A 19,983-nucleotide genomic window follows, 5' to 3' on the forward strand; every position below is an offset into this window, starting at 1 on the left:
GGACATGGCATCTAAAAACCATGTGGAGTTCCTGTTCTTCTGCGCCCTGCCGTGTGCCCATACAGCAGTTTATGACCACATGTGGGGTGTTTCTGTAAACCGCAGAATCTGGGTAATAAATATTGAGTTTTGTTTGGCTGTTAACCATCGATGTATTAAAGAAAAAAATTGATTAAAATGGAAAATCTGCCAAAAAAGTGAAATTTAAAAATTTGATCTCCATTTTCCTTTAATTCTTGTGGAACGCCTAAAGGGTTAACAAAGTTTGTAAAATCGGTTTTGAATACCTTGAGGGGTGTAGTTTCTACAATGGGGTCATTTATGGGGGTATCCACTATGTAGGCCCCACAAAGTGACTTCAGACCTGAACTGGTCCTTATAAAGTGGGTTTTGGCAATTTTCTTAAAAATTTGAAGAATTGCTTCTAAACTTCTAAGCCTTCTAACGTCCTAAAAAATAAAATGACATTTCCAAAATGATGCCAACATAAAGTAGACATATGGGGAATGTTAATTAATAAATATTTTATGAGGTATCACTTTCTGTTTTAAAAGCAGAGAAATTGAAATTTAGAAAATTGCAAATTTTTCAAATCTTTGGGTAAATTTGGGATTTTTTCATAAATAAAGGTGAAATATTTTGACTCAAATTTATGACTATCATGAAGTACAATGTGTCACGAGAAAACAATCTCTGAATGACTTGGATAAATAAAGGCGTTCCAAAGTTATTACCACATAAAGTGAGATATGTCAGTTTTGCAAAATTTGGCCTGGTCAGGAAGGGGGCAAATGGCCCAGATGGCAAGTGGTTAACAGTGGGCGTCTCTTTAACAGTGACCGCCCCTTTAACAGTGACTTTCACATCATCCGCCCCTTTAACGGTGACCGCCCCTTTAACAGTGACTTTCAGTGAGTGCCCCTTTAACAGTGACTTTCACAGTGGCCATCCCTTTAACAGTGGTCGCCCCTTTAACAGTGACTTTCACAGTGGCCACCCCTTTAACAGTGACCGCCCCTTTAACAGTGACTTTCACAGTGGCGCCCCTTTAACAGTGACTTTCATAGTGACCGCCCCTTTAACAGTGACCTCCCCTTTAACAGTGACTTTCACAGTGACCATCCCTTTAACAGTGACCGCCACTTTAAAGGGAGTCTGTCACCTCTATATGGCCATATACAGTGCTTACATGGCTCTGTAGCACACCTATACAGGATTGTAACGGTACCTTTGTTCTTTTCTTTAGACTTGCACCAGCAGCAAAAAACTGAGTTTAATTCATATGCAAATGAGCACTCGCAAGTGCCCAGGGGCGACGTTCAGTGTGTAAGTGCCCAGGGGCGGCGTTCAGTGTGAATTCCCAAGTTTATCAAGACATTTTGCAGGAGAACTTAAGGTCATCTGTCCACCAGCTGAAGCTCAACAGAAGATGGGTGTTGCAACAGGACAACGACCCAAAGCATAGAAGTAAATCAACAACAGAATGGCTTAAACAGAAGAAAATACGCCTTCTGGAGTGGCCCAGTCAGAGTCCTGACCTCAACCTGATTGAAATGCTGTGGCATGACCTCAAGAAAGCGATTCACACCAGACATCCCAAGAATATTGCTGAACTGAAACAGTTCTGTAAAGAGGAATGGTCAAGAATTACTCCTGACCGTTGTGCACGTCTGATCTGCAACTACAGGAAACGTTTGGTTGAAGTTATTGCTGCCAAAGAAGGTTCAACCAGTTATTAAATGCAAGGGTTCACATACTTTTTCCACCTGCACTGTGAATGTTTGCATGGTGTGTTCAATAAAAACATGGTAACATTTAATTATTTGTGTGTTATTAGTTTAAGCAGACTGTGATTGTCTATTGTTATGACTTAGATGAAGATCAGATCACAATTTATGACCAATTTGTGCAGAAATCCATATCATTCCAAAGGGTTCACATACTTTTTCTTGCAACTGTATATATATATATATAGTGCATTTTAAAGGACTTCAGACCCTTTCACATTTTGTTATGTTGTGGCCTTGTGCTAAAATAATAAATAAAAGTTTCCCCCCATCATTCTGCACTCAGTACCCTATAATGACAAAGTGAAAAGAGGGAGGTGCTCATGCCGCTCTACAGAGACCTCATTTAGAGTATTGTGCTCAGTACTGGAGACCATATCTCCAGAAGGATATTGATACGTTGGAGAGAGTTCAGAGAAGAGCTACTAAACTGGTACATGGATTGCAGGATAAAACTTACCAGGAAAGATTAAAGGACCTTAACATGTATAGCTTGGAAGAAAGACGAGACTGAGGGGATATGATAGAAACTTTTAAATACATGAAGGGAACAACAAGGTAAAAGAGGAGAGAATATTTAAAAGAAGAAAAACTGCTACAAGAGGACATAGTTTTAAATTAGAGGGGCAAAGGTTTAATAGTAATATCAGGAAGTATTAGGCCTCATACTTTGACTTTCAATGGGTCCGTGGAAAAATTGGAAAATGCACCGTTTTGCAGCCGCATCCGTGATCCGTGTTTCCTGTCCGTCCAAAAAATAGGACCTGTCCTATTTTTTTGACGGACAACGGTTCACGGACCCATTCAAGTCAATGGGTCCATGAAAAAACACGGATGCACACAAGATTGCCATCCGCGTCCGTCATCCTTGTCCGTAGGCTACTTTCACACAGACGGATCCGCTGATCCATCTGCATAAAAGCTTTTTAGATCTGATTTTTCACTTTGTGAAAACTCAGATCCGACAGTATATTCTAACACAGAGGCGTTCCCATGGTGATGGGGACGCTTCAGGTTAGAATATACTAAAAGAACTGTGTACATGACTGCCCCCTCCCTCCCCCCCCCTGTATTTAACTCATTGGTGGCTAGTGGGGCCCCGCTACCTCCCCTGTATTTAACTCATTGGTGGCCAGTGCGGCCGAATCCCCCTCCCTCCCTCCCTTGTATTTAACACATTGGTGGCCAGTGCGGCCGGTCCCCCCTCCCTCCCTTGTATTTAACACATCGGTGGCCAGTGCGGCCGGACCCTCCCTCCCTCCCTCCCTTGTATTTAACACATTGGTGGCCAGTGCGGCCAGCCCCCCCTCCCTCCCTCGCTTGTATTTAACACATTGGTGGCCAATGCGGCCGGCCCCCCATCATTGGTGGCAGCGGAGAGTTCCGATCGGAGTCCCAGTTTAATCGCTGGGGCTCCGATCGGTTACCATGGCAGCCAAAACGCTACTGCAGTCCTGGCTGCCCTGGTTACTTAGCAAGCAAGTGCGGATGCGGTGCGATTTTCACGCATGGTTGCTAGGTGACAATTGGGATGGGAACCCAATCATCATTATTTTTCCTTATAACATGGTTATAAGGGAAAATAATAGCATTCTTAATACAGAATGCTAAGTAAATTAGGGATATAGTGGTTAAAAAAAAATATCCTTATCCACTTGTTCGCGCTGCCCAGCTTCTCTTCTTTCGTCTTCTTTGATGACCTGGGAGAAAAGGACCTTTGGTGACATCACTGCGCTCATCACATGGTCCATGACCATGGTGATGGACCATGTGATGTGCACAGTGACGTCGCCAAAGGTCCTTTTCTCCCAGGTCAGCAAAGAAGAAGAAAGAAGACAAGCCGGGCTGCGCGAACAAGTGGATGAGGTGAGTTTAATTATTATTATTATTTTTTTTTTAACCCCTGTATCCCTATTTTACTAAGCATTCTGTATTAAAAATGCTATTATTTTCCCTTATAACCATGTTATATCCATTATGATTTATGGCACTAATTAATTAATCCCATTGCCTTCCTGTTTTTTTTTTTTAAATGGCCACCTATTCAAATCATTGTCTGCATTATCACATACCTGCTTTTTTTTTGTTATAATGTGCATATGATTTATTCACTCTTTTTTCTAAACTGAATTTGAATGTGAAATTTGCTGCACCTGTTATTACTTATGCTGCCTTCTGTTAGGTATTTAAATGGAATATTTGTGCTTTGACTAGACCATGAGTAAGACTGCCATGCGGTGGAAATGCATTGGTGCAGGAATCATACAGGAGAACATGTTTTAATAGTTCTTCAATCAATTGGATTTTATTTTATGGTCGTTCAGTTCTGTTATTCCTCTGAATACTTATGTCCAATGCAAAATTTTAGTTTTTCCTTTTTAATAAATTAGCAAAAATTTCAAAAATGTTATTTTCACTTTCTCATTATGGGACACTGAGTGCAGATTCATGAGCGAAAACTTACATTTTTTTTTTTGTTATTTTACCACCGCAACATAACAAAATGTGAAAAAAGACGTTTCAAATATATATATATATATATATATATATATATATATATATGAATAATTTTTTTTAAACAGACCAGCAACAGCTGAGCTGAATCACATGTTCACATATGCCCATTTGCACAGTTGCAATGAGATTACAAGGAATGATGGGGTTAAACATTTGCTGCGTGGGGTTCTTCAAAGGCACTTAGTGCAGCATAGAGGAGTACTGTAAGGAATGTAGACATTACACTTCTAATTAAGAGCTTCTGGGGTCCACATAGGCTCCTGTATAGAGTTTTTGTAACAACCTGAGTCAGCCATCTGAAGTGCCTCGAATTGTGAAGGTTTATAAATGCATAAACACAGTGAAAGCAAAATGAAGAAAACAAAACACTTAACTATTTTCCTGCAATTTACGTAATATACATCTTGGTACTCAAAATAGATTCAGGCGGTTCACTTCAAACTGCTTTCCCAAATGACACTTGCCATGATAAATTCAAAAAATTCCATATGGCATTTTATCCCCTTGATCTTCTAAAGCATTGCTATACTGCATACTCTTATAGCTGAAGATCCCTTTCTTACATATTGCTCGGGACATTGAGTAGGAGAAAGCTGATTAAATATTGAGATACTATAAAAGTAAATAGGAAATTGTGTTTTTTTTTTATTTTTATGGAAAACAAGAAATCTACCAAATAATATTATTTATGTTCTTTTGTTTCTTGCGCTTTTTAGCTTTTTAAATTAGCACTATTAGCCATTGATATGAAAATATGTTTAAAGTGGTTGTGCACCTTTTGGGGGAGTATTTGGGCAGACCTACGAAGGGAATCATACTTGCTTCCTGGCGCTGGCTCCCAGAATCTTTTCTCCCCGGCCTCGACTGCTTCACTGGGCTCCCTGGATGTAAACTTCCTGTATGACACCACAACAGCCTATTCCTGGCCGCAGGAGTGACCGTCACCTTCATGACAAATGGCCACATGATGCAAAGGGAGCAGGTCACCGCTATGTTCAGCAATTAGCTGATGCTGGGAGCCAGCATCGGGAATCAGGTAAGTATGCTTTCCTTCGAAGGTCTGCCCAGGAGGAGGGTTTATCAAGACCCCACCCCTCCGACCACACACACACATACAGATACACACAGACACCCAAAGATGCATAAACCCTTTAAAAGTGATGTCACAAACAGCTTTTTGTGGCAGTATTTTTATGAAATTTTTGAACCACGGCCCGAAGTGGATCTAACAGGATACATCCTTATGTAGTGGAAAAAATCGACAGCAAAATTAGAGCATGCTACCAATTTTCATTTCTGCAACACGCAAATCCTTGTACATAAAAAAACATGAATTTTCTCTGTGGATTTCACCCTTCACAATGCTTATAGTAAATTCTGCTGAAAAACAGATTCAACATTTTCATTGGTAATTATCCACCACGTCCAACGTTTCAGTTCTGTCCCGGAACCTTGTTCATGGCCAATGTGTCTTAAAAGTATTCCTGCTGGATGGCGGAAGGTTTGAGTGCCGTGGTTCTTCAACAAAAGAATTATATGGAAGAATTTCCCTACCACTGAGCACCAACATCGGCATTTTATGTCAGAGTGCCTACCATTTTCTAAACAGTTTGAACTTATCCTTACACCCACCAGAGAAAATTATCTGCAAATCAACTTCTAGATCCAAGTGATAAGTTCCATAATGGCTTCTGTGCCTTTGCTTCTCATTATTCTTTGGATTGACCCAGCATGGAGCTGTTCTATTTTACAAAGCTATATACATTTTCTGGGCCATTTTTGTTATTTATTTACATTAATTTGGTCTAAAAATACATTTTGTCGTAGGTTTATATTCAAAATTTTACCTTTGGCAGCTGCAGATTCTATGTCTTACACTACATAGTAGCTGCAGAAAGACGTATTGTGGTAAGTCTGTCAAACTGGCTGTCTGATGGCCCATTTCCAATCTCCAATCACTTTGCAGGCTGATTTATGTCCAAATCAAAGTTTAAGTTTGATTTGGACATAAATTACCTGAGAAGATCTTCTTAAGATGAGAGGGGGCTAATGAACGAGGAATCAGACAGAGGAATCAGCCAGTCTGATAAGTTTATCACAGAACGTCTTTCTGCAGCTATTGTGTAGTGTAAAACAGAAGCTGCAGAAACCAAGTGGTGCAACTTCTTTTTGCTTCATATTTCTTTGTTTAAATGTAACAAAAACCAATAATTAAACAGATACAGGGGAAAATTATCTATATACTCCATTTCCTATCCAACCCCTCTCCACTAGGGAATGCATAAAGAGAAAAAATTCGTTCTATCTATTCATATTTCCTCTTTTTTCTTCTTACCATTTGCCCCATACTTGTACACGTTTTGATAGTTTCTCTTTCATTGCCATATTGCATTTCTCAACACATTACAATAAGGGTTCATGCACACGACCATATGTATTTTGCGGTCCGCAAAACACAGATCCACAAAAAAAAAGGATAATGTCCGTGTGACATCCGTATTGCATCCTTTTTTTTGAGGATCCATTGTAAATGCCTATCCTTGTCTGCAAAACGGACAAGAATAGGACACGTTCTATCTTTTTTGCAGAACGGCTATGTGGATATATGGAAACGAAATGCACACGGAGTCCTTTCCATTTTTTTCGCTGACCCATTGAAGTGAATGGCTCCGCATACGGGCCACAAAAAAAAACAGAATTGACACGGACAAAAAATATGTTTGTGTGCATGAGCCCTAAATTTTTTGCCAATGCCCAGACCCCAACTCTAGGAGCGTCAGCTTCTTTTCAGTTTTTTCAGTGAATTGGCAAGCCATATTGATGACCTATCATCAGGATAGGTAATATCTGATCGACGGGAGTCCGATCAGCTGTTTGAAGAGGAGGTGACACTCCATGTAAGTGTTGCTTCCTCTTCATTACACTGCCCGTCGTCTCTGAAGTTTTGGCAGTGCAGTGTAATGACAAGTACTTGCTCCACTCACTTAAATGGACCGAGTACTTGTAATTACACTACACCACAACTCCATAGGAGACGACATGCAGTGTAATGAACAGGAAACAGCGCTCGCATGGAGGGCGGCCTCCTCTACAAACAGCTAATTGGCAGGGTTGCTGGATGTCCCTCCCACGTAAATCAGATATTGATGACCTATCCTCACTATAGGTCATCAATATGTATGGCTTGCACAATACCTTTAATATAGCTCTTTCTCCCTAGTTAAACTTGTTTGACCTCTCCGTGCATAATTAATTAAAAGTGAATTAAAAGTTATCAACACAGAAAGTTGAAAGAACAACCGGGATTGTTCCCTGTGATGCACAGCTATTAGACGTGTTCAATGTGTTGTCCCTGGTGCTGAACACAGAACTTTGAAGTTTTGAACTTTCTGTGTTAATAACATTTGAACCACAGAGATATTGCAATTCTCATTATGGCGATCAATTTCTGAGAAAATTGTGATCTTCTTTGATATGTTTCTTGACCCCCTTCCCATTGGAAAAAATTTGCCCCTAATCCAAAATGGTTGCTTTCAAGATGGAGGTCATGTTCTGTACATAGCCTAAAAGATAGGCCCCTTCACCCATTACTTGCTGGGGTATTCAGATATTTAATTTACCCTTTTGTTTCTGAAATTAAAGGGTGTCCTGAGACTTTTTACTCACATTGTACAATGCTTCAGAATCAGATCCAACCAATCGACATGGCCATTTCCCTGTTAAAACACCTTTATTAGCTCTCTAGTAACTCCTCTGTTGTATTACATGTTCTGTACTGCCCCCTGTCTATGCCAGGATGAACTGCTCCTTTGGACAACAGCTGAGCTGCAGCTTCATTTTATTTTTCTGTTACAGATATATACTATGAAAGACCCCAAAGAAGCTCATGTTCTCATCATAGAGGGTAATTTACAGTTCCCAGCATCTATTCCTTTTGGAATATGTAAGGATTTTATCTGTCTTGGTTATTGACTTATTTTTCTTAAAACGTCACTTTATCTTATTTTGGGTTGACAATTTTGGGCTTTGGAGCCAATTACTGAGTTATGCACTCAAGTTACAATGGTTTCAACATACAAGAGTCGCCCGGAACCAATTAATATTGTAACTTGAGGTACCACTGTACTTTTGGTATTTAAAGGGAATGCATAATGTGTTTTATTATTTAAAGGGGTTGATTCCTTCAGGACAGCTCCTATTCACCTGCCCTAAAAAGCTTCCCCTGCTAGGGATGACCCTCAATGTTCCCAAGTGGGTAACCAGGGCTCGAGTCGAGGGGGAACGGGTGGGAACGGCGTTCCTGCACTTTTTTCATGGCAGGAACGCCGTTCCCAAAGTTTCAGGGCAAAAGGACCAGGAAGGAAGCGGTGAATGCTTTGTACTCACCGCTTCCTGGTCCTCGGCTGTTGGCTCTGCAGGCTGCGCAGTGCGCACAGGAGTGAGTCGCTCTGTGACGTCACGCTGTGCGCAGCCTTCACAGCACAGCCGACAGCAGGAGAAGAGGAGCGTCTGCGTCCAGGAGCAGGAGAGGTAAGTGTTTTTTTGTTTTTTTTCATATATTATGGGCGGGGGGCTGATGAGACAAGGCACTGGGGGGGCTGATGAGACAAGGCACTGGGGGGGCTGATGAGACAAGGCACTGGGGGGGCTGATGAGACAAGGCACTGGGGGGGCTGATGAGACAAGGCACTGGGGGGGCTGATGAGAGGCACTGGGGGGGCTGATGAGAGGCACTGGGGGGGCTGATGAGAGGCACTGGGGGGCTCATGAGAGGCACTGGGGGGGCTGATGAGAGGCACTGGGGGGCTCATGAGAGGCACTGGGGGGGCTGATGAGAGGCACTGGGGGGCTGATGAGGCACTGGGGGGGCTGATGAGGCACTGGGGGGGCTGATGAGAGGCACTGGGGGGCTGCTATGGGGCTATTATCTGAGGTCTGATTGGGGGTCATTCATATTGGGGTCTGATCTGAGGTCTTATTGGGGTCTTATTAACATTGGGGATCTTATTGGGGTTGTTAGCTGAGGTCTGATTAACATTGGGGGTCTGATTGGTGGTCTGACCTGAGGTGTAATGAAAAATATTTTTTTCTTATTGTCCCCCTCTAAAAACTAGGTGCGTCTTATGGACCGGTGCGTCTAATAGGGCAAAAAATACAGTACTTGCTTGCTCCAGCCGACCTTCCCTGCCCTTTGCGAACGCCACACGCTGTGACATCACGCGGAGGCACTTGGGTGAGTTCCCACACTTTTTTTCCCAGGACTTGACCCCTGTGGGTAACCACTAAGTAATGTTTCAGATTTTAAACCCACATCTCAACCTTGTCTCTGTCTTTATTTTTGAAGAGGGTAGTCATAGTGAGATAACTTTCTCTTTACCATATTTGTCACCCTATAAGATGCACCGACACCTAGGATTTCGAGGAAGAAAATAGGAAAAAAATATTTTTAATTCAACCTCAGATCAGACCCGCAAATCAGAACCCCAGTCCTCATCAGACCTCAGATTAGACTCCCAATCCTCATCAAACCACAGATCACCCCCTCAAACCATCCTGCCCAATCTTCATCTGATCCCCAAACCTCATCAGACCTCAAACCAGGCCCCTATTTCTTGTCAGACCAGATCAGACCCCTATTCCTCATCAGACCCCATCAGACCTTAAATAAGACCCCCAAAGCAGACCCCGATTCCTCATTAAACCTCAGATCAGATCTATTGTGGCAGTAATGATGCATGTGACGTGCTGGACTTTCTGGCATCATTGTTGTGGCCATGTAAGCAAAGACTGACAGGTAAATAACCTCCAAGTACAGTGTCAGTCATGTGCCAAATAATGTGCAAAAGTATGGCATGTGACCACTGCAGCCAGTCACTGTCCTTAGCATTAGACCACTGAGAGGATATTACAGTGGTAACATGCCATATAACAGGAAGTTCCGGTCGCAGTTTGTAAACAAGCAAAGGCAGGAGGGAATGGAATAGAGCTGCAGGGAATGTCATGTATGCATCCACAATGCATATGTGCCAAATCCCCCCCAGCATTAAAAAGTTTGCAATAGTACCCTCTATATTGTGCCAAATAATAACACTCCCCAATAGTACCCCCAGCAGTAGTAATGATGCCCCATAATAGAAATAATGTTCATTATAGTGCCTCCAGTAGTAATAAAGCCACCTATAGTAACAGTGATATCTCCCCATAATGACCCAGAAATAAAATTGCCCTCAAAGTGTCCCCAGTATTGATCAAGACCCCCATAGTGCCCCCAGAAAGTAATAAGGCCCCTCTAAAGTGCCCCCAGTAATTATAATGCACCCAGTAACTTAAATGTCCCCCATAGTGCCCCCAGCAGCCTAAACGCTCTCCTATAGTACCCATTTAGTTCCCCTATAGTGGTCCCAGTAGTTTAATGGTCTCCTAAAGTGCCCCAGTAGTATAAATGGCCCCCTATAGTGCCCCCAGTAGTATTAATGGCCCCATATAGTGCCTCCAGTACTATAAATTAATAAATGGTCCCTATAGTACTCTGAGTAGTATAAATGGCCCCATATAGTGCCCCCAATAATATAAATGATCCCATATAGTGCCTCCAGTAGTATAAATGGTCCCCTACAATGGCCCAAGTATTTTAAATGGTCTCCTAAAGTGCCCCCAAAAGTATAAATAGTCCTGTATAGTGCCCCCAGTAGTATGAATGGTCCCCTATAGTTCCCCCAGTAGTATAAATGACCCCCTCTAGTGCCCCCAGTAGTATAAATGGTCTCCTATAGTGCCCCCAGTAATATAAATGGTCCCTTATAGAGACCCCAGTAGTATGAATGGTCTGCTATAGTGCTCCCAGTAGTATAAATGGCCCCCTATAGTGCCCCCAGCAGTATAAATGGTCCCCTATAGTGCCCCCAGTGGTTTATATGATGCATGTAGTGTCTCCAATAGTGTAAGCAGTTCCCCATTTCTGTATCTCTATGCTGAAAATAAAAAAAGAAATACTGACCTTATTCCTACTCCCTGGCTCTGTGATGTAAGGTGCACATCTCTTCCAGGCCAGCCTGCAACCTGAGTTACTTAGCCGAGTCCTGGTACAGCCAGCGCACTGTAAGATGATCTCATCCGGGGCACGTAGACTTGATGAAATCATCACGTGCCACAAAGTAACTCAGGCTGCAGGCTGGCCTAGAATTCACAGACAGGTGTTATTTTCTGACGGACACTATGGATGGCAGAATCTATGGACGGTTGGCAACCCTTATCAGACCTAGACTCTGACTGATTATTAGGCCTTAAACCCCATCAGACCTCAGATAAAACCCTCATCAGACCTCAGATCAGACCCTCATTCCTCAATAGACCTCAGATTAGACCCCTACCAGACAAAATAAATAAATTAACTTACCTCTCTGGCCCTGGACGTCGCCACCACTCGCTGTATGCAGTCAGGACACTGCAGCGTGTACTAGTGAGCGCTTCCATAATGGAAGCTCTCATTATTCGCTCCATAAGACGCACTGCATTTCCCTCTACTTCTGCAGGAGAAAAAAGTGTGTCTTATGGAGGGAAAAATACAGTAAGTTTTTTTTTGTTAGCTGTTTTTGAAAACATATCCACATCCATATGAATCATCACAGGTGCTTCAACCCCCAACAGCATGGAGAAGAACTGCAGGATGAGCTCTCCAATGAGACTAGAATGGAGAGGTAAAAAGAGGTCCTCCTCCTTTCTCTTCATTTGCCCCCATTCCCTATTTTTACTGATATCTCACTCATACATATAGTACTGCAGACAGTTACAACCACTATTAGCTCATGTACATAATAACCATAATATATAACGGATCACATATGTCTGTACATACTGCGCTATTATACCTTGTACTTGTCACATCAGTACACTGATATATATATATATACACTGCATCTATTATACAGTATAATAGATGCAGTGGGCCCAGGTATGTAGTATACTCATACGGCATGTGAGGTATGAGGTATATTAGATGCAGTGTGTACAGCTATAATTTATACCTCAAACCTCACATATCAGTACAATGCTGTATATATTGGCAAGGAATGGGTAGCGGGAGGGTAGCTATGAATGGGGCATGGGGGCCCAGTTTAGATTCTTGCTATGGGGCGCAGTGATTTCTATGTAAAACCCTGCATACACTGCTACCCGGAAGTGTGATGAGATTTCAACTAATCAGATCCACACTCCTGCCAGACCATATGAAAAGAGGTTCCCAGTCCCAGAGAACCCATTTAATGGGAATTACAGTGATTTGGTGATGTATGTATTTTTATTTTAGGGATCAGTCATTTGTATTGCTCTCATTTGGGACACCTTCTTCATGCTCAGTGCCTCATTGACAAACATTTTCCTTGATTATATCTGTGTCACACAACAATCCTCTTAAAACAGCTCCTTTTCTTGATTAAATGCAGTTATTTGCATCAGGTGAACAGTTATTTTGGTTGAATCTTAGACTTATCTGATGTATGACATGTTCTATGGCCAATTTTAAGGCTGAAGCCTGCGTCTTCTTCCTATTCTTCATGGAGTAATTTGAATCAGTAGAACTGTTACAATCAGAGGGTCTGAAAACACTGTGTTAATCAACCGGTTTGACTTTGGGCTTAACCTAAGAACGTTAACCCTGCAGGCCCCTGGTATTTACTGTTTAAGTGATATACAGTGATATTATAACATGAAAGTAGGGCATTTAACTAGAAGCGTGCAATGGTGATTTCCTCATCTCAAACAATTTATTGAAACAAAAGCCAACACCAGTGGTGGGTATACCCCCACAAAAATGTCTCAATAACTTGTCATGTGGCCTTAAGCATCAATTACAACTTGTCAATGACGTCTAATGCTGTTCACAAGTTGAATTATTGTCTGCTGAGGCATGGCATCCCACTATCCTTGAAGGGCAGCCCTCAGGTCATTAAGGTTCTGGGGTACAGAGTTACGAGCCTCTACACGTCAATCTAATAGGTTTTCAATGGAATTCAGGTCTGGAGAAAGTGCAGGCCACTCCATTTTAGGTACCCCAGTCTCCAGCAACCGTTCCCTAAAGATGCGACCTCGGTGAGCTGCTGCATTGTCGTCCATGAAGATGAAATTAGGCCTGTGTTGTTCATGCAGAGGCACAATGACTGGATGAAATATGTTATTCAAGTAGTATGGGCTTCTCACTGTAGCATTCACAAAGTGTAGGCCAGTTCTGTATTGACTAGACACATCTGCCCACACTGTAACACCTCCACCACCAAAGACTCGTCTGGTGACAACAGTGGCCGAGGCATAGCGCTCTCCTTGACGTCTCCAACATCATTGGTGGCAGGGCTGGTGCAAGAATTTTTGCCACCCTAGGCAAAAGCTAATTTTGCCGCCCCTTGTCTCCGCCCATTGACCACACCCTTTTACCCGCCCCTTTTTCAGCCACCTATTGCATGCAACATTTAACTATGGTCGTGTACCCTGTGCCAGTCTATGGTCATGTACCCTGTGCCAGTCTGACTATGGTCATGTACAGTACAGACCAAAAGTTTGGACACACCTTCTCATTCAAAGAGTTTTCTTTATTTTCATGACTATGAAGGCATCAAAACTATGAATTAACACATGTGGAATTATATACATAACAAACAAGTGTGAAACATCTGAAAATATGTCATATTCTAGGTTCTTTAAAGTAGCCACCTTTTGCTTTGATTACTGCTTTGCACACTCTTGGCATTCTCTTGATGAGCTTCAAGAGGTAGTCCCCTGAAATGGTCTTCCAACAGTCTTGAAGGAGTTCCCAGAGATGCTTAGCACTTGTTGGCCCTTTTGCCTTCACTCTGCGGTCTAGCTCACCCCAAACCATCTCGATTGGGTTCAGGTCCGGTGACTGTGGAGGCCAGGTCATCTGGCGCAGCACCCCATCACTCTCCTTCATGGTCAAATAGCCCTTACTTTCAAAGTTTTCCCAATTTTTCGGCTGACTGACTGACCTTCATTTCTTAAAGTAATGATGGCCACTCGTTTTTCTTTACTTAGCTGCTTTTTTCTTGCCATAATACAAATTCTAACAGTCTATTCAGTAGGACTATCAGCTGTGTATCCACCTGACTTCTCCTGAACGCCACTGATGGTCCCAACCCCATTTATAAGGCAAGAAATCCCACTTATTAAACCTGACAGGGCACACCTGTGAAGTGAAAACCATTTCAGGGGACTACCTCTTGAAGCTCATCAAGAGAATGCCAAGAGTGTGCAAAGCAGTAATCAAAGCAAAAGGTGGCTACTTTGAAGAACCTAGAATATGACATATTTTCAGTTGCTTCACACTTGTTTGTTATGTATATAATTCCACATGTGTTAATTCATAGTTTTGATGCCTTCAGTGTGAATCTACAATTTTCATAGTCATGAAAATAAAGAAAACTCTTTGAATGAGAAGGTGTGTCCAAACTTTTGGTCTGTACTGTATATATAATATCCAGCCATTGTCTGCCACCTAGTACCATCCCAGTGATGCCAATCACTCTGCACTGTTCAGCAGGTTGGCACACCAAACACGAGCAGTGCCACCTATTTACTGCCAGGTGCCATTCAGCCACTGTCTGAAATCCTGTGCCACCAGGGCAACATTAAAACAGTATGCTGCCTTGTGCCCTCTGCCAGTCTGGCACTGTCCTGCACCCTGTACCATTCATAGCCCTTTAGAGAGTCTGTGCCACCTATTAGGCTCCATGTGCCACTGCTGGGCACCCTGTGCCAGTCAGAATCTATGGCCCCTAGTCAAGCAGCAGGTGTGCCCTGACCCCTGTACACAAGTGTGTGCCACCCTGCTGCCAGTCACTGTCCCGCAGCCTCTGACACCCTAGTGCAGGTTGTCAGAGTGCGGTTGCCAGGGGTGCTCACCAGGTTCTGCTCCTCGCTGTGCTCCAGGTCCACATTGCCTTGGCTCTTGCCAAGATCATGTGTCTTCGGCGCATGATCCCGCGAGACCCACCTCTGGAGGTCACTGGTCTCGCGGGATTGAGGGCCCGAAGTAAGGGCCGGTGCAAGGATTTTTGTCAACACAAGCGAATCTACATTTTGCCCCCCCACCATCATTTCACATTTCTGCCCCTCATGATTCATGTCCATTTCCCCCCCCCCCAATCATTTCACATTTCTGTCCCTCATGATTCATGTCTATTTCTTGCCCCCCCCCATCATTTCACATTTCTGCCCCTCATGATTCATGTCCATTTCTTGCCCCCCCATCATTTCACATTTCTGCCCCTCATGATTCATGTCCATTTCTTCCCCCCCCCCCCATCATTTTACATTTCTGCCCCTCATGATTCATGTCCATTTCTTGCCCCCCCTCAATGCTCTATTGGGTTGAGATCTGGTGACTGTGGGGGCCATTTTAGTACAGTGAACTCATTGTCATGTTCAAGAAACCAATTTGAAATGATTCTAGCTTTGTGACATGGTGCATTATCCTGCTGGAAGTAGCCATCAGAGGATGGGTACATGTTCTCATTCTGTTTATGCCAAATTCGGACTCTACCATTTGAATGTCTCAACAGAAAGCGAGACTCATCAGACGAGGCAACATTTTTCCAGTCTTCAACAGTCCAATTTTGGTGAGCTCGTGCAAATTGTAGCCTCTTTTTCCTATTTGTAGTGGAGATGAGTGGTAACCGGTGGGGTCTTCTGCTGTTGTAGCCCATCCGCCTCAAGGTTGTGCGTGTTGTGGCTTCACAAATGCTTTGCTGCATACCTCGGTTGTAACGAGTGGTTATTTCAGTCAACGTTGCTCTTCTATCAGCTTGAATCAGTCGGCCCATTCTCCTCTGACCTCTAGCATCCACAAGGCATTTTTGCCCACAGGACTGCCGCATACTGGATGTTTTTCCCTTTTCACACCATTCTTTGTAAACCCTAGAAATGGTTGTGCGTGAAAATCCCAGTAACTGAGCAGATTGTGAAATACTCAGACCGGCCCGTCTGGCACCAACAACCATGCCACGCTCAAAATTGCTTAAATCACCTTTCTTTCCCATTCTGACATTCAGTTTGGAGTTCAGGAGATTGTCTTGACCAGGACCACCCCCCTAAATGCATTGAAGCAACTGCCATGTGATTGGTTGACTAGATAATGAGAAATAGAACAGGTGTTCCTAATAATTCTTTAGGTGAGTGTGTGTGTATGTGTATATGTATATGTGTATATATATAAAGAAAAATCCGCAGCACTTCTCTCTAGAAAGGTGAAAAAATGTGTCTTTATTCACACATGTCACAGCAGTGACGTTTCGGTCGCCTCTCGGAACCTTTTTTCAAGCCAAGTGAATTACAAAGTGCAAGTGCATAAATTTATACAATCCATATTGAATCAATCAATTAAAAAATCCTCAATTAACAATCATGATGATTCAATACATAAGTATGTGCTCAATATAAAATTCATTCAGTGCCAATACACCCTGATTACTGTGTTCCATATAAAATTCCTTCAGTGCAAAAATAACATGTGTAGCATCCATCTCAGTGATAATTCATATTGAAAAGTGCCAAGTGCCAATTAATTGTGTATTAAAAACCGCTTGGCTATTATAAATCTACATATAAGAGAGAGAATACATCCAGGTCATATAACCAGTATTGAATCACCTTACAGATATGGTCCCACAATTTGTACCACGCCGCTCCACTGAATGGATTTTATATTGAGCACATACTTATTTATTGAATCATCATGATTGCTAATTGAGGATTTTTTTATTGATTGATTCACTATGGATTGTATAAATTTATGCACTTGCACTTTGTAATTCACTTGGCTTGAAAAAGGTTTCGTGAGGCGACCGAAACGTCGCTGCTGTGACCGGTGTCGGACTGGGGTACCTAGGGCCCACCAGTAAAATTTATTTTGGGGGCCCACCATATGGATACATTCAAATATAATAAGTAATCTAACAAGTTTTTTATATAAACATCAGCTGGATGAGATGCTGTACATTAAATATACGTATGTAGTGCAGTAAATCTAATGTGTTATGTGCCACTTGTGCAAGGGGTGGGAGACTAGGGGCCCACCGGGGGATTCCCCTGTACCCCTGTGGGCCAGTCCGAGCCTGGCTGTGACATGTGTGAATAAAGACACATCTTTTCACCTTTCTACAGAGGAGTGCTGCGGATTTTTCTTTGAATATTGTACACCCTGGTTCCCGTATTATACATTAGGAGGAGTGCTGCCCTATTTTGGACTATATATATATATATATATACACTGCTCAAACAAATAAAGGGAACACAAAAATAACACATCCTAGATCTGAATTAATTAAATATTCTTCTGAAATACTTTGTTCTTTACATAGTTGAATGTGCTGACAACAAAATCACACAAAAATAAAAAAATGGAAATCAAATTTTTCAACCCATGGAGGTCTGGATTTGGAGTCACACTCAAAATTAAAGTGGAAAAACACACTACAGGCTGATCCAACTTTGATGTAATGTCCTTAAAACAAGTCAAAATGAGGGTCAGTAGTGTGTGCGGCCTCCACGTGCCTGTATGACCTCCCTACAACGCCTGTGCATGCTCCTGATGAGGTGGCGGACGGTCTCCTGAGGGATCTCCTCCCAGACCTGGACTAAAGCATCTGCCAACTCCTGGACAGTCTGTGGTGCAACGTGACGTTGGTGGATAGAGCGAGACATGATGTCCCAGATGTGCTCAATTGGATTCAGGTCTGGGGAACGGGCGGGCCAGTCCATAGCATCAATGCCTTCATCTTGCAGGAACTGCTGACACACTCCAGCCACATGAGGCCTAGCATTGTCTTGCATTAGGAGGAACCCAGGGCCAACCGCACGAGCATATGGTCTCACAAGGGGTCTGAGGATCTCATCTCGGTACCTAATGGCAGTCAGGCTACCTCTGGCGAGCACATGGAGGGCTGTGCGGCCCTCCAAAGAAATGCCACCCCACACCATTACTGACCTAATGCCAAACCGGTCATGCTGGAGGATGTTGCAGGCAGCAGAACGTTCTCCACGGCGTCTCCAGACTCTGTCACGTCTGTCACATGTGCTCAGTGTGAACCTGCTTTCATCTATGAAGAGCACAGGGCGCCAGTGGCGAATTTGCCAATCTTGGTGTTCTCTGGCAAATGCCAAACGTCCTGCACGGTGTTGGGCTGTAAGCACAACCCCCACCTGTGGACGTTGGACCCTCATATCACCCTCATGGAGTCTTTTTCTGACCGTTTGAGCAGACACATGCACATTTGTGGCCTGCTGGAGCTCATTTTGCAGCGCTCTGGCAGTGCTCCTCCTGTTCCTCCTTGCACAAAGGTGGAGGTAGCAGTCCTGCTGCTGGGTTGTTGCCCTCCTACGGCCTCCTCCATGTCTCCTGATGTACTGGCCTGTCTCCTGGCAGCGCCTCCATGCTCTGGACACTACGCTGACAGACACAGCAAACCTTCTTGCCACAGCTTGCATTGATGTGCCATCCTGGATAAGCTGCACTACCTGAGCCACTTGTGTGGGTTTTAGACTCCATCTCATGCTACCACTAGAGGGAAAGCACCGCCAGCATTCAAAAGTGACCAAAACATCAGCCAGGAAGCATAGGAACTGAGAAGTGGTCTGCAGAACCACTCCTTTATTGGGGGTGTCTTGCTAATTGCCTATAATTTCCACCTGTTGTCTATCCCATTTGCACAACAGCATGTGAAATTGATTGTCACTCAGTGTTGCTTCCTAAGTGGACAGTTTGATTTCACAGAAGTGTGATTGACTTGGAGTTACATTGTGTTGTTTAAGTGTTCCCATTATTTTTTTGAGCAGTCTATATATATATATATATATATATATATATATATATATATATATATACATATATATATATATATATAGAGAGAGAGAGAGATAGAATTTATGGGGGGACCAAATTCTGATCTTTGCTATGGGGCCCCATGATTTCTATGTACGCTCCTTCTATTATCTTTAGCAAAACGGTAAAAAAATTGTAAAATACTCTATTAAACCTAAAACTCTCAAAATGAAATCCACATCTGCGTTTTACTACTACTAAACGGATTCGATAAAAACCCCACAGTAACAACATGCACAACCCTAACATGAAGTGTGTAAGTGTGTGTACATTGTATACTGAGCCATGGAGCAAGAGCTGCTGTAAAGTTTCCCCCCACTGACAATTTGTGAGGTAAAAATAACCTCCTTAAGCAGTGATAAGGTTGGGAGTTTGCCTTTTGTGTCCGTCTGAGCCGAGGGCCAATGGAGCTGTATGTATCTGACACATGGGAATTTCTCACATATCTGCCCTCTAATGTGACCTTCAGCCACACAATAAAAAGAGGCTTCACTGTATCTCTCCGCAGCCTCTGGGTCCTGTAGCTAAGGTTGGTAGAAGTGTGCTCGTCTGTGTAATATACTAACTCCCAAGGCTTCTGATCGGCCTTGACTCCACTCCAGCAGTGCATCCACTAACCAGTCTATTACATTGTTGGACAGGGTAAGACTGTGATCAGGGACTAAGTAACTCACACATATTTCTAACCTTTTTCTTTTTATTTTATTGGTTTTCTGGTATGGGGAATACTGATTTTTGTGTACATTGTATAATAGCAAGGTATAGAAATGCACCTCCGATTACTACCATGGAAAC

General features: G+C 42.9%; 1 protein-coding gene across 2 annotated transcripts in view; it reads left to right on the forward strand.

Moving 5' to 3' along the window:
• The first annotated feature begins 9,630 nt into the window (after positions 1–9,630).
• The window catches only part of MYH7B (myosin heavy chain 7B), a 59,142-nt gene continuing 48,789 nt past the window's right edge, over positions 9,631–19,983 (forward strand). The window contains exon 1 of one of the 2 annotated variants that reach the window (XM_040434952.1): positions 9,631–9,640. The gene's annotated coding sequence lies outside the window, so the exon portion shown is untranslated. Of the gene's footprint in view, positions 9,641–19,692; positions 19,718–19,983 lie in introns of those variants that run through there. The other variant, XM_040434951.1, reaches the window with a different exon arrangement.

The sequence above is a fragment of the Bufo bufo genome, chromosome 6 (genome assembly GCF_905171765.1).
Source record: "Bufo bufo chromosome 6, aBufBuf1.1, whole genome shotgun sequence".
Lineage (NCBI taxonomy): Eukaryota > Metazoa > Chordata > Amphibia > Anura > Bufonidae > Bufo > Bufo bufo.